General features: G+C 35.6%; 1 protein-coding gene across 2 annotated transcripts in view; it reads right to left on the bottom strand.

The window, feature by feature from the left end:
• The window catches only part of LOC106874394 (serine-rich adhesin for platelets), a 46,284-nt gene that overhangs the window by 17,069 nt on the left and 12,634 nt on the right, over positions 1–16,581 (bottom strand). The window lies entirely within an intron of this gene.

Below are 16,581 nucleotides of genomic sequence, written 5' to 3'. Positions count from 1 at the left end.
ATATATATATTCTCTAATAAGGTTGGTTAAAGCAAGCAAAGTAAGTATATTGTTTAATTAATAACAAAATGTCATGGCTGAGACATGATTCGAACTACAAACAATTTGGCAGTACTTCAGTAATTACCCCCTATTATTATGTAGACAATGACATATATGCTAAGTGTCACTTGAAACATTACTAGATTATAATAGATTAAAACAATCTGAAACCTGAGTGTAAGCTTTATTTCAGAGACATGTGGCCCAGACAAGACATGCCTGGACAGCTACTCATATTTTGAGGGAAGAATGCAAATACACAATGCATGCATAAACATGCATGTACACAGATATTTACAGACATGCACAGTCTAGAATATTTCAGATAAAAGTTGTTCATTTAATAGGCTGGTTATAAATCTACATTCTTTCTGTCTCTTTTATGCAATCACAATGATCTCTGCTACATTAAACTAGCTGTTTGTAAATCCCGACAACCACAACAAAGCCCATTCAATACTCCTCCTTCTCCCTTCTTCCCTCCACATCACTACTACTGTCATTCATTCCACAATATCATATAGTTAAGTTTGTCGTTTTCTTTTTTGGTGGTGGTGGGGTTACCAAGATTTTCTACCCTCGAAATATACTCTTTTACTTGTTTCAGTCATTTGACTGTGGCCATGCTGGAACACCACCTTTGGTCGAGCAAATCGACCCCAGGACTTATTCTTTGTAAGCCTAGTACTTATTCTATCGGTCTCTTTTTGCCGAACCGCTATCAATTGTCAAGCGATGGTGGGGGGACAAACACAGACACACAAACACACATACATATATATATATATATACGACGGGCTTCTTTCAGTTTCCGTCTACCAAATCCACTCACAAGGCTTTGGTCGGCCCGAGGCTATAGTAGAAGAGACTTGCCCAAGGTGCCATGCAGTGGGACTGAACCCGGAACCATGTGGATGGTAAACAAGCTTCTTACCACACAGTCACTCCGGCACAAGATTGATAATTTTTAGAGTAAGTGGGGTTTAATCAATTGCATCAACCCCAGAACTTCACTGGTATTTTATTAGATCAACTCAGAAAAGTTGACTTCAGTGGGATTTGAACTCAGAATGTAAAGAGCCAGAAGAAATGCCACTAAGCATTTTTTCCCATATGCTAATGATTCTGCCAGCTCAGTGAATTTCTACCCAAGAAATATACCCTGGAATACTTTTTTTTGCCCATATTCTAATTACTAACATGTAATCAAACATTACTTCTCAGTCAACCATTCCAGAGATAGTTTAACCCTTTAGCATTTAAGCTAGCCATATCCAGCCCAAATATGCCTCCTGTTTTATGTTCAAACTGGTCAGATCTAGCCTCTCACACCCACCCTACAATGTCACTCTAAATATAGACAATAACATCATCAAAATCTCAAATCTGTGAGATGATAAATGATTACTTTAAACTAATATGGATGAATAAGCCTTGCATTTGTCAGAGTAATTTGAATGTTAAAGGGTTAATGGAGTAATGTTCCTAGTCCTAGACAAAGAAAGATGTCCAGGGTCCTATGAGTGAGCTATTAACATAAAAACCAAGTAAAAATGTGTATTTTAAATATGACAAACATCTTATTTAATCTACCTAGAATTCCAGAAGCCGGAACTAATAATCTTGTCTAATGAGTCATCTAAGTTTATGAAAGATTTTAGTCAAGAACACTTATAGTTTCAGGTATAATTTATTACACACTACATTTTTTTATCTTTACTTTATAGCTACATGTTATTCTTTTGATAAAGTAGTCTTTTCAGTAACAGTAAAAATAATGTTGCCTTTTAATCTTTTTTGCATTTATTAACTTCTTAATTTTCTTTTTTTATTATGTATTGATTATAAATGTAGTAGGCGTGTCCAAACAATCACAAACAAAAAATGTTGAAGTTAATAAATGTAAGATAGTAAAAAGCAAAATATTTTCATTGTTATATAAAAGAGTATCATCGCAAAATATCAAATAGCCGTAAATCTTGACTTAAACTGGATCATCAATTGAAGGCAAGATTTTAACTCAAGTTTCCTAAGTGTAAGGCAGACTGAGTAGTTAGTTAGGTTGCCATTGTCCTTTATTTAAAACATTTAGATTGCTACTTGGTTTCCAGCTTAGTATTTCAGAGCAATCAGAACCCTATACCCTGTCCATAGATATTCCCTCTCTCTCTTTCGGAGAGGCACAAGCACATACACAGACATATACACACACGGCAGTAACTTCCACCTACCAAATTCAATCACAAAGCTTCAGTCAGCGAGGGGCTATAGCAGAAGACACTTGCCCAAGGTGCCACACGGTGGGACTGAACCCGAAACCATATAGCTAAGAAGCAAGCTTCCTAACCACACAGCCATGCCTGGGCCTGTAAATGTTAAACACTCTATAGACATAGGGATTCATTAGTATGCTCTGTGTGTGTGTGTGTGTGTGTGTAATGAAAAATATTAGAAAGAAAATGCACAAAATGTATATATTTTTTTATGATATAAAATATTTGCAGAGTCAGCAGGTTTCACTTTTGCTAATCATGACTAAGAAATTAGTGAAAATATTACAATTTCAAAGTATCATTAGAAGATTTTAGTCCATATTAGTAACAGGAAAGTTGTTTGATATATATATATATATATATATATATATATATATATACATACATGTAGGGTAATTCCAAGAATGGAGGTGTTAGTATTACATTTATTCCTTCACAAGTGTAATACAAACATCTCTATTCCTAGACTTACTGTATTATACTGTGACTAACTACTGTGTAATTTCAATTTGTCTGGAACAGTTCCCTTTAAGGAAAACAGTCTATTTTTATGCACTCGTGTTTCTAAGTCCATTTTAATCTGCTATATATGTATATATATATATATATATATGTGTGTATACATGTCTCTTAAAGGATAGAGCTCAAAATCAATGCATTGAAGATACTTTATTGCAGCAACAATTATAATAACAGAAACAACCACAATAAGCCAAACCTATGCACATTTCAATAGGGTATCCCGGAAAAATATATATATATGTATGTGTTGTGTGTGTGGAGAGAGAGGGGGAAAGAGAGAGGAGGAAAGGGAGAGGCGAGTGAGAGAGAGTGAGAGAGAGGTGAGTGAGAGAGAGGTGAGTGAGAGAGAAGTGAGTGAGAGAGAGAGTCATACCTGTTCAACAAAGAACTGTGAATGTTTGAAAGGTGTTATATTTATAATGCAAAGAATAAGAATAAGGATATCAGACAGATACCTGAGAGAAATATACGTACTAAGTGTATTAAATATGGAACTGGTCATGATACTGAATAGAATTATTAAATTTTTTAAGCATAAAACTAATTGTTGGAAAAAGAGTGATACAATGGATTTATATAATACTAACATAATATAGTTTGTATTTTATAACTATTCAGAAGGCTAAAAGACAATCAGCACAGGTGAAATTTGAACTCAGATACACTGCAAGAGAAGGCATCGATGATAAATATAATATTTCCAATGAGTCTCCTTTACATTTACATTCTACACTATAAAACAAAAAACAAATTTCCCCTCTTTAATTGCTTGAGTTACTCAATAGGGAGATAGCAAGACAAAGCCATAAGCTGAAAAACCACTTCATCTAGTGAGCATTAGCAGAAGCACTGAGAAACATCTATACCAACACATTCATTCCCCATCACACTATAATTACAAAATGAAAAGGTTCATTATTAAACATATTTCTACTCATCTATCCAAGAATGAAAGTAATTCATATGGCAACAAAAGACCTGGGAAAGAAACCTAATCAATACTACAAGGATAAAACAAGGACAAATACCATTAGTGAAGTTTAAAACACAACTATTTTCAACAACTTTATACTAGAATGGCTGAGTATTTATTGGTGGAAGTGTGGATAAAGAAATCCACCAGAAGTAACACAATACGGTTGGGCTTTTTTTCTTTTTCTTTTTCAAACAAATGAAGCCATTTCAGAAAAAAAAAGTACAAAAAAGGGTATTGTTACAGCTAATCAATGATTATTCATGATCAATAAGTTAGCCTAATGATTTTCTTATTTAATTGATCTATTACCACCATCAGCAATCAAAGACTGAAAACTGAATAAAATAGAAGATTCCTATTTCACATTAGTAATTGCTTATTAAACTATTATTCTGGACATAGAAGAAAAAAAACTGTTGTCTCCAAAACAACCAAGTTTCTGATCAGGACACCATTGTCATTAATCAGTGGATCCATTAAGAAACTGATACAATGCAGAGTAACAAGAACACAGAAACTAAGAAGGTTAGCTCCAACTGTATACATTAATATAAGTGATCAATACTACATGAAAATATTACCATTTAATCATCAACTTTAGTCAGGAATATGGATTAAAACTTAATATAGTCTTCATTAAATACTTACTAGATGCATTTACTAAAATGTGTATTGAGAAATATTAAAGCATAATCATTGACAAACATCTCTTACAAAGGTGTTATGTCAGTCTAGATTTCTAAGATCAACAATGTAGCTAATACTAATTAGAAATGATTAAGTTACAAGGTAATTATTATTGTCAGTGATAATTAACAGCTATCAGTGGTATGACAACAACAAATCTGAGAAGGTTTATTTACAGCAAGCAAATATCACCTGCTGTATTGTATAATGATCTTTCTCATTGCTACAATCTATAAGTTTGCAGTGAGACTGCAGAGTTGAACAAATCAACATAATACACTACAAGAAGGTGGGTTTCAGTTGTCTGATGATGAGGATTCAGTTGTTTCATCAACTGATTTACTTGTTCCTGAATTAACAAGCAAGTGACAGAACATTTCACAGACATATGTATACTAAATGTAATTCTCAGATAGGATCAGTAGGGTACAGTGTGTATGTACAGGACTGTACCTTTCAATTATAAGTATAATTTCCCCCACCCAATGGGCTTCTGTATAGTTCTGTCTACCCAATTTCACTCACAAGATATGGAGCAGTCCAAATCTATAGAAAATTACATTTGCCCAACATGCATGGTGCGGGATAAAACCTAGGCTTTTGTGGTTGCAAGGTAAACTTTTTAACTGTCTACCTATACCTAGACAAAATCTGTATTAAATTTTCATACAGTTCTATATTTAAGAGATGAGGAATTATGTACATTATTTACATTTGACGGATATTTGTCCTCATCTTGTTTGTTGTATACACAACGTTTCGGCTGATATACCCTCCAGCCTCCATCAGGTGTCTTGGGGAAATTTCAAACCTGGGTTCTCGTTCCTAAGATATTTTTCGATGTTGTTGTTGTTGTTGTTGTTGTTGTAGTTATTATTATTATTATTATTATTCAGGTCACTGCCTGGAATCAAACTCAGAATCTTGGGGTTAGTAGCCTGTGCTCTTAACCACTATGCCATATACCCGTGGGTAATTTTGGGAGAAGGGGTAAGTCAATTACATTGACCCCAGTGTTCAACTGATAGATATTTCATCAACCCCCAAAGCATGAAAGGCCAAGTAGACCATGGCATAATTTGAATACAGAATGCAAAGATGGATGAAATGCCACAAAACATTTTTCCCAGCTTGCTGCATTAACGACGACAGTAATAAACTTTTACAATCTCAGGAAATCTACCTCCTGTGATTTTAAATGGTTCAAGGACACACTAATATAAAACTTTAAAAAGGAAGTGAAAAGAACACAGACACACAGAAATTTATTAATTATTAGGTGCCTCAAGAAGGAGAAGTTATAAGGTATAAGAGATGTATTTATAATATATTTGATTTCAGGTGAAAAAACATTTTTGTGGAAAACATTCTAGAGACTGATTACAGGATTAAGAGTTTGATGATAATGATTGTTCGCAGCTTGCTTACGAACCACATGGTTCCGGGTTCAGTCCCACTGTGTGGCACCTTGGGCAAGTATCTTCTACTATAGCCTCGGGCCAACCAAAGCCTTGTGAGTGGATTTGGTAAACGGAAACTGAAAGAAGCCCGTCGTATATATGTATATATATATATATATATGTGTATGTGTGTGTGTATATGCTTGTGTGTCTGTGCTTGTCCCCCCAACATTGCTTGACAATCAATGCTGGTGTGTTTACGTCCCCGTAACTTAGCGGTTTGGCAAAAGAGACCGATAGAAGAAGTACTAGGCTTACAAAGAATAAGTCCTGGGTCAATTTGCTCGACTAAAAGGCGGTGCTCCAGCATGGCCACAGTCAAATGACTGAAACAAGTAAAAGAGTAAAAGAGTTACCAATTAATGAAATAATTGGTGAGTATATCTATGTTAATAATTCATTTTGAAAAAACCCAAACTTAATTTCTTTTATCATCATCATCATTTTACGTCTGCTTTTCCATGCTTGCATGGGTCAGGCAGAATGTGCTAAGGTAGATCTTTTACTGCTTCATGCCCTTGCTGTCACCAAACCTTATTTGTTTCCAAGCAAGACAGTATTTCCAATGGCCAGACACATTTTTCATGGAAGACTAGAAACAAACAATCTCACTTGTGTGACAATGGTGCTCCTTTACAACCATCATGCAATGTCTAGATATGGGCAAACAGAAAACATGCACAGACACATACTTGTATGCATGTATGTATGTATGTATGTATGCATGCATTCATCACAATGGGCTTCTTTCAATTTCAATCTATAAAATCCATTCCTAAATCTTTGGTTGGTCCAGGGTCATAGAAGAAAAAACTTGTCCAGCATGCTGAACAGTAGGACTGAACATAAGACCACATATTTGGGAAGCAAACTTCTTAACCATAGTCTTGCCAGCACCCAATAAAGTAACTTTGAATTTTAAACCCATTAACATTTAAACCAGCTATATTCAGCCAATATATTCTATTTGTTTTATGCTCAAAATGGCCAGGTCTGGCCTCTCACACCAACCCTTTTATATCGTTCCAAAAATTAACAGATAGCTCATCAAAATCTCAAAGCTACAAAATAATGCATGATTAATTCAAAGCAATGTGAATAAATAAGTATTACGTTTGACAGAGAAATCTGAAATCTAAAGGATTAAACTGTAATAAATGGTCAAGAATAGATCAAAACTTGACATGCTGAGGTTTAACTGGTTCATTATCATTAGCTCACAGACTATGTCTTCATCTTTCTCTTCCACCATATTAATATCATATTAATACAAAGGCCTCTGTCCCTCTGAGCTTGTAAACTGTATACCACCTCATCCACCAGGCTCTCTTCTTCCCATTACTTCTATTGGATCACCCATGCCATTCACCTCACATCTAGATATCAGCAACAAAGACTTCTAATTAGCCTCTGTCTCCAGACTCATCTTCTGTCACTACTAGTCACCTAAACTTCTCCAGCCACCAATAGTTTTTTTACTGTTTAATTTTATCTTGTATTAAAGACATCAATCTTAATTCACCAGCTCAATGAATTCAAAGTATACAAATAATTTCTTAGTGCTTTAATTCCTCATCCACTGACACCACAAGTGCAAAGGTTGTGTCATCCACCTGATGGGCCCATAACTTCTGTATGTCTTTCACCAAGTATACCAACTGTGCTGTCTTACTCACAAAACCTCTTACTAAACATGTCCCAAATCCTTTCTGTTCAGAGCCACAACCCATAGCTTTTCAACAAAACTGAAAATGAACATCAGTCACATTACTCTCACTGAGACAAGCAGGCTTGCAAAGACTGAGCAACGACCCTCATCCAGTAAGTAATTAATATAAGAAAAAAATATATCTTGCAGGCCCTATACAGCCTTCTGAACATGAATCTCTACATGGTCACTAAACCTGCTGGAAACAGAAGTCAAATCTCCCTCAGTCACATCTTAAATTATACATTAGATAATATAGTTCCAGATATACATATGGCAGCTTGATCAACTGGGATTAAACAAGAACCACCATCTCACTAGTCTGAGAAGATCTGTAATATCTATAGACACAACACATCCTCCATGAACTGATTAGTCAAAATAACTATTCTAAAGCTGTCAAGAAAGACTTTAAAATAAATTAGATAAGGCTGAAAATACAAGGAAACTAGAGAGGGTGTGCATCAACAAGTGTTAATCCCTAAAAGTTTATAGAGTAAAATAAGTTATAGTGAGTTGATTTGCTAGCTGCAGTGAAAAATCTAATGTTTAGGGCAGTTGCCCATATTCGGAGTTAATACCATAGTCAGTTTGCAACCGTGGGATTAAAACTGAAGAAGGACAGATCTGAAATGTTAGATTTTTTAGTCTTTACAGTCCATCAATTCATCATAATTTATATTTTTCTATAGGCATGGTTATGTGGTTTAAAAGTTTGCTTCACAACCATGTGGTTTCAGGCTCAGCCCCACTTCACAGCACCTTGGACAAGCATCTTCTACTTTAGCTCCTGGCCAAACAATGTCTAATGAGAGAATATGATAAATGGAAACTGTGTGGAATCCTGTTGTATGTGTGTGTGTGTGTGTGTGTGTGTGTGAATGAGTGTTTGTCCTCCACCACTCGACAAATAGAGTTGATTTATGTCTCTGACAGAGCAATTCAGCAAAAGGAATTGATAGAATAAGTACCAGACTTAAAAAGCATAAGAATTGAAGCCAATTTACCCAACTAAAAACCCTTCAAGGCCATGCCTCAGCATGGCCACAGTCCAATCACTGAAACAAGTAAAAGAATAAAATGCCTAGCCAAAGGTAACTTGAAATACTTCTTTGCAATATGTCTGCTGCAGCAGAGCTAACTTGGAATATATCCAAGTTAGATATCAGCTCAAACATCTGACTTGGAACACTTCCGTACCAAATGTCTACTAGAGCAAAGCAGATTTGGAATACTTTCAAGTTAGATGTTGGTTTATGCAGAGCTGGCTTGAAATACTTCTATGCAATGTCTTTTAGACCTGTGATATTGAGACTTTTACAGTGTTATTTATCTTAATGAACAGTGCTACAATGATGTCTGTTATAATAAATGTTTGATCAGGCGCAGGAGTGGCTGTGTGGTAAGTAGCTTGCTTACCAACCACATGGTTCCAGGTTCAGTCCCACTGCGTGGCACCTTGGGCAAGTGTCTTCTACTATAGCTTCGAGCCGACCAAAGCCTTGTGAATGGATTTGGTAGACGGAAACTGAAAGAAGCCCGTCGTATATATGTATATATATATATATATATATATATGTATGTGTGTGTATATGTTTGTGCCTGTGTTTGTTCCCTCCAACACCGCTTGACAACTGATTCTGGTGTGTTTACGTCCCCATAACTTAGCGGTTCGGCAAAAGAGACCAATAAAATAAGTACTAGGTTTACAAAGAATAAGTCCTACAGTCAATTTGCTCGACTAAAGGTGGTGCTCCAGCATGGCCGCAGACAAATGACTGAAACAAGTAAAAGAGTAAAAGAGTAAGCAAAACAATGATGACAATCAGAAACAATAACAGTTTTAAATTTTAGAAAATAGACTAAAATGTGAATGAAATAGTCAGCTTTAAAAAATACAGGGTACTGTATTTAATCAAATCCCCATGACTAGATACCAAGAACTGAAATGGTACTTAGAATACTTACTAATGTACAATCTGATTTTTATTCTAATATATTAAAGCCATTATTTATGGTAGGAGCCTATTACATGATTGCTCTATCTACCAGAGATAGCAGCCAAACTTCCCTATCATAGCCAGCTGTCCTGACAAGAGAGGGACATATTTGATAGTGTAGTCCTAGATATGCAATCACTTCAAGAAGAAAGGATAGGCAAGGATGGAATGCTTGTAGTTATAAGACTATTCAGCCAGAGCAGAGTTTGTGCTAAACAAAAACAACAACAATAATCATTACTCATGAATAGAACTTCGGTCAAAGAATAACTTATGAAATAATAAAATAAAAAAATACTAAACTGCATCTGCTTTGTCCCACTTCAAAGTAAACTGACAGCAGTTCCCTCTAACAAGTCCTGAATATAAAAGAAAGGGGAGCAAAGGAAGAGGACAACAGAAACAAGTCTAAGCACGGTTCTCATGCAGTGAGTTAGGTGACGTTAACTACAGAGTGATTTAGGGGCCAGATAGTATCCAAAAATAAGAATTTTTATATATAAATTTAAATGGGGTTGTTCTGTTGGTCCTTATTGTTCATGTATCTGTGAATCTGCAAGAAAATACAAGACAAACAAAAGCCAGTATTACATAAAAATGTAAGACAACATAAGCAACCATAACTTAATCCAGAGGGAAAAATGATACAACAATCAATAGGGAAGTAAATGGCTACCAGCAAATGGAATAAAGAACAGAAATATTTCTATGCCTGTACAAAATGGTGCATTGAAGTGAGTAATTAATGCTTGGTATTTTATATTTATAAATAAATAGAGTTGGTGAAGTAACAAAGACTGCAGGGAATGGGAAGTAATATAATGTTGCAGTTAGTTTTGTCCTTCTAGGTTTTCAATTAAAAATCCTGATGGGATCAATAAAATAAGTAAGAGTTCATTGTATTCATAACAGCTCACACCCTTATAAAAAAAAATTTGCAGTGTACTTGGTCAAAGAAATCAATACTCACAAATATATTGAAGGTGTGCCATAGAGATTAGGGGACTGGAGAAGGGATGAAAAAGCAGGGATTACATATGACAATAGCTTTAACAATGATATCAGACAACTATTTAATATTCTAACCAGTCATGTAATAATAATAACTCGATATGACTGACAAAAGATTTCAATTTAATCCATCACACCCACATAGGACCAGGTTTGATTCCAGTGTGCAGTACTTTGGGACAAGCATCTTCTGCTACAGTCTTGAGTGACCAATATTATTAGAGTAGAATTTGGAAGATGAAAACAATAAGGAAACCAACGGGTGTATGTTTATAATTACCAGAGTAATAACTGGTGCCATGTCTAAACTGTAACTTAGCCATTTGATAAATAGTGATTGATAAAATAAGTATCAGACTGAAATATATACTAGGGTCAATATGAGTGGCTAAAACCCTTAAAAAAGCAGTATTCCAGAAAGGGCACAGTACAATGACTGAAAATGAGTGAAAATAAATAAATAAAAAACTACAGCTGAAAGGGAAGGGCTAGTAACATCGCTTATTAATAATTATAATCAGTCATTCATCTGCTTAAGCCAAAATTTTAATACCAGTATATTTTAAATCACCAAACTGCAGATCATTCACCCATTATTTTGATATCAAAAGGGGGATTGTGCTTATTTCATTGTGCAGTCAAGGGATTTTTTTTTTTTGTTTTACTGTTAGATTATGCTAGAGGAAAAGGCCAAACCTACTGTCTTTGTAGGCAAGCCATTTCAGCCAGATGAAGCTGACACAGTTAATGTCCCTTTAGAAACATGCACAGAGAGGGAATTCCTGAAAGCCAACATTCTGGGAAATGAAAGCTGAATGTAGTAGTTAGAATTGGACTGCAGGGTTGGAGTGGGGCAGGACACAACACGGATGGTGATAAGAGGACAGATGTGTGACTCAGGAGGACTCGAGTGTTGATGGCATGATAGCAACCAGCTGCCAAAGTAGGGACCAAGGGGAGGTGGGGGAAAGGAAGATGGAACACAACAGCTTTCTCCTGTAAGGCTTGACTGCTTAAGGCTTAAGCAAGGCTTGTTGTTTCTCCCAAATCATTTACTCTCTGGATGCAAACATAACCTTGCGTTTAAGAAGTTCCAGGTTTGACATCTTCCACTTTGTGGCCTTTTAAAAAGGTGTTATCTTCTAAAACTTCAGGTTAGCCAGTACCTGGTGAGTGGAATTTGAGAGAAACTGCATGGAAGCCTGTCATATATATGTGCATGTAAGTGTATACCTTTCACTGATGTATATTGGTGAAATATATAAACATCAGCGAGAAAACTGCAAAACCAGTGCTTTACAAATGAAATACCTTGAAATATTTGTGTTGCATCTAGTTACAGATATAGGCACAAGCATGGCTGTGTGGTCGAGAAGCTTGTTTCCCAACCATGTGGTCTAGGGTTCAGTTCCACTGCAAGGTATCTTGGGCAAATGTCTTCTACTATAGTCTTGGGCCTTATGAATGGATTTGAGAGATGGAAACTGCAAGACGCCTGTCATATAAATGTGTGTGTGTGTGTGTGTGTGTGTGTGTGTGTGTGTGTGTGTTTGTGTGTTTGTGTGTGTGTGTGTGTGAACCCTTGTCTTGAGATCACATGGAGATTGTAATCAAGCGTCATCATCATGCAAGTAATGTTATTCATTTTCAGTCTAGCATAGGAAGCCTGTCTGGCTATGGGGAAATAGCTAGACACCTTACTTGGAAACAGATGGGGTTGGCAACAGAAAGAGCATCTGGCCATAGAAAATCCGCCTCAGTATCAGTCAGAATTCTGTCTAACCTATACCTGGTTAAAAACATAGATGTTGAATGATGATGATGATGATGAACAGATACTCATGCCATCAGAAATGTAATGAATCAGAGACTGGTCCGTTGGAAACCTGTAACCAACTGCACCATTGTTCACTAATTGCAATATGAAAAAGAGTACCTGTCCATAGAACATTATCGTTCACATCTCTTTATCGTTAATATTACCTGTTTTCCTTTATACATTCGATACTGCCTTTGAAACCCAGTTGATTTACATGCACTCAATCTGACAATCACACTTACTGTCCATGTTTCAATGCAAATCAATCATCCCTTTTCTGATACATATCATTATCATCATTATACTGTTAATGCCTAGCAGCTTACTAAACTCTGCCTTTCATTTAACTTGTATATACAAAACCCATTTCTCTTAAGTCTCTGCAGGTCCTCCACATTCAAAGCTCATGTCTCTTTGTCGTCGTCATCATCATCATCGTAGTTGTAATGTCCACATTTCCAAGCTTGCATGGGTTGGATGGAGTTTATTGAAGCATATTTTCTATAGCTGGAAACTTTTCTTGTCACCAGCCCTCACTTGTTTCAAAGCAAGGTAATATTTTCCTACGGCCAGACATATGAAGCACTTTGTAACAGATGAGTCCTTTGTTCATTTGTAGTGATTAGATCAAATTATATAGTTGTTATAGTTTGGAAGAAGAGACACTGCTGAAACCAATAGGGCTAATCATAAGAAGTTATTCAGTTGACTATTTATCCCAGTAGCGTGAGATAAATATTGAATAATTGATTGATTGATTGAAATGGCAGCCAGTTCAAACAAATGTTGATGAGTATGGAACAAAAACAATTTGCTGGTGCAAACACGAAGAGGTGAAAACTTAAAGAGCTTTAATGTAATAATATTTATCTGTATATTTATGCCTATATACATATATACACCATAGCATGAGATGCAAAATTGATTATTCATATGAAAAAAATTCTTTCTTTTTTTTCAGCTTTTACAACTTTGCTGCTATGGTACAAATATTCAATTTCTATTACATTCATTCAAGTTTTGCAATAATACAGAACTGCAGAGCTTTAACGCTAGCTTCCAAAGTTTTTTCTTTTTTTAGATAAACAACAATGTGTTCAATATAGTCTAGAGCAGGGGTTTTCAAACTTTTTGACTTGCGAACCCCTTTATATTTCAGGCTTTACCTTAGGGACCGGACCCCCTTATAAAATTTATACATAAATATTTGCTTAAAACAACATATATTTTTACATTTATTTATTTAACAGTATTTAACAAATAGATTTATTGTCAATTAAAAGATTTCGATTAAAAAACATATATAAAATCAAATTGCCCATAAAAAGTATTTGCTGTCCACGGAACCCCTGTCTTGTCCTTGCGGACACCCTGTGGTCCGCAGACCACAGTTTGAAAACTCCTGGTCTAGAGAATTTTCAAAATATAAGAAAATGTATAATAATCAAATATTCTTTCTACTTTTTGATTTTTCATGGTCGGCTGAAAAGTTCATAGGCTGATCAAGATACTCTCATGGAATGTGATCAAATGAGTTTTATTTTTCAACATAGTCCCCTTTGTGGCCAACACACTTCTTTCATCATTGTTTTAGTGCTTGGATTCCATTGGTGAAGAAGCTTTCTTCCTGTTAGTCAAAAAAGTTATCAACAACGGATATGACGTCATCATCACTGCAATACTGATTCCCAGCCAAGTACTTTTTAATGTTAGGGAACAGCTGATAGACAGATTCAGATAGCACCAAATCAGGAGAATAGGAATGGTGGTCAAATCCAGTCACACACAGCAGCCACTGAAACCAATGACTTGTGTGCTGGACTATTGTCCTGATGAAACAAGATCCCTTTTGTCAGTTATTCTGGACGTTTGGTCTTCACAGCCTTTCATAACTGATTCAGCAAGCTGACATAGTACTTTCTGTTGATGGTGTGGCACTTTTGAAGATAGCCAATAAACACAATGCTTTTTGCATCCCACTACACTCTCAGAGTGGTTGGCGTTAGGAAGGGCATCCAGTTGTAAAACATTGCCAGAAACATTGGAGCTGTAGAAACATTGGAGCCTGGTGCAGCCTTCTGGCTCGCAAGCCCTCAGTCAAACCATCCAACCCATGCCAGCATGGAAAGCAGACATTAAACGACGATGATGAGATAGAGAGAGAGAAAGAGAGGTGCAGTCGTGGCTGTGTGGTCAGAAGCTTGCTTCCCAACCACATGGTTCTGGGTTCAATCCTACTGCATGTCACCTCCATCTCAAGTCGATCAAAGCTTTGTGAGTGGATTTGGTAGGCTGAAACTGAAAGAAACCCGTCATATGTGTGTGTGTGTGTGTGTGTGTGTGTGCCTGTGTCCTCCCCCACCACATGACAACCGGTGTTGGTGTGTTTACATCCTCATAACTTAGAGGTTTGGAAAAAAGACAGATAAAGTCCCAAGCTTTAAAAAAATTATTAGGGCCTATCCATTTTACAAATTATTCAAGGTGGTGCCCCAGCATGACTGCAATCTTGAAACAAATAAAAGATAAATTTTATATTCTTTTATTTGTTGCAGTCATTTGACTGCAGCCATACTGGAGCACCACCTCTTTTGCTGAACTGCTAAGTTACAGGGACGTAAACACACCAACACTGGTGTCAAGCGATGGGGGAGGGGCCGGCAAATGCAGACACACAAACACACACATATACATAGATATATATATATATATATATATATATATACGAAGGGCTTCTTTCAGTTTCCATCTACCAAATCCACTTACTTTGGTTGGCCTGCAGCTACAGTAGAAGCCACTTGCCCAAAATGCCATATATATATTGAATACAAATTAAATATTAATTATACATGTATATATATATATATATATATAGATAGATATATAATTCAGATTCAAGGTGAATATGGTACTTATCACTAGGTTTGATAAGATGATCCATAAATCAGAAACAAAAAAGAAACAAATAAAATCAGTGACAGTTAAAAATCTGTTTAGAATTATTCACTAGCCTGTATGGTCTGGTTAAGTCAAAATGGTATTTTGTATTCTTCCTTTCTACTTGGAGAGCTTAAATGTAGTTATAAAAATATGTCCTTCTGTTGAAATGTAATTTCAGTAAATTTCTATATCTTTGTGCAGCTGAGGATTGCTCTGCATTTTACATTTGATGTAATGTTCACATTGCTTAAATAAATGGTGTCGCATGAAACGATCGTACTGCATTAACTTTGGATATCCTTGTTGCTTATTTTGATATAGATAGATAGATAGATAGATAGATAGATAGATAGATAGATAGATAGATAATGTAAATTAAATGTAAATTATCTATAAGCTACAAGGTAGACATGTCTCCGCCCAGAATCATTAATAAAAAAACCAGCCTCATTAATAAAAAAACAAGAATGAGTATAGATCTGGTATTGAGTGCTAGTCTTTCCTATCTGAATGTTCTGGCAAATTTTATTTCAGTCAGTTTTGGAATAAGTGAATAGTTTTATATAATACTTGCAGTGTTATAATCAGTTTTTTAAACTCATTATGTGAACTGCTATTTTAATGGCACATCGCCTGTGCGATTAAAGTGCCAGACAGCTAACTGAAATATAAATCAATATGGGTTGAAACACGAAATCTGAAAATTGAACGGCCTGTAGTTCGAAACTTCAGCTTTTGGGTGGGGGTCATTTCTTTTTTCCGCTCTGCGTAGCAATCGAACTTGATAATCAGTTGCATAATGGATAGTAACATATTTGGTGTAGTAAAAAAAGATAATTAACGCTATAATTTTAGTGATGGATAAATTACTGTACACGTAAAGAAAAAAAGGCAAGTAAAAAATTGTTATAGAAAAACTGTAGCTGATTTAAGCTTTAAGTATTCAACTTGATTTAGCGATAACCCATATTTAAACACCTACTTTTTCAAAACGTGACCCCAATGTAGTACAATGTATTTCACGAGCATTATTCAAATAACATAAATTAAGAAAGTAGAGAGTAAATCAAACTAAAATACGTCTACCGATCTTTTTCCACGGTAAAAAAAATCAAGCCAGATGGTCAAATTTTAATGTGTCGA

This window comes from Octopus bimaculoides, chromosome 5, assembly GCF_001194135.2.
Source record: "Octopus bimaculoides isolate UCB-OBI-ISO-001 chromosome 5, ASM119413v2, whole genome shotgun sequence".
Lineage (NCBI taxonomy): Eukaryota > Metazoa > Mollusca > Cephalopoda > Octopoda > Octopodidae > Octopus > Octopus bimaculoides.
The sequence above is the reverse complement of the archived record's forward strand: the minus strand, read 5'-3'. Positions and strand labels throughout refer to the sequence as shown.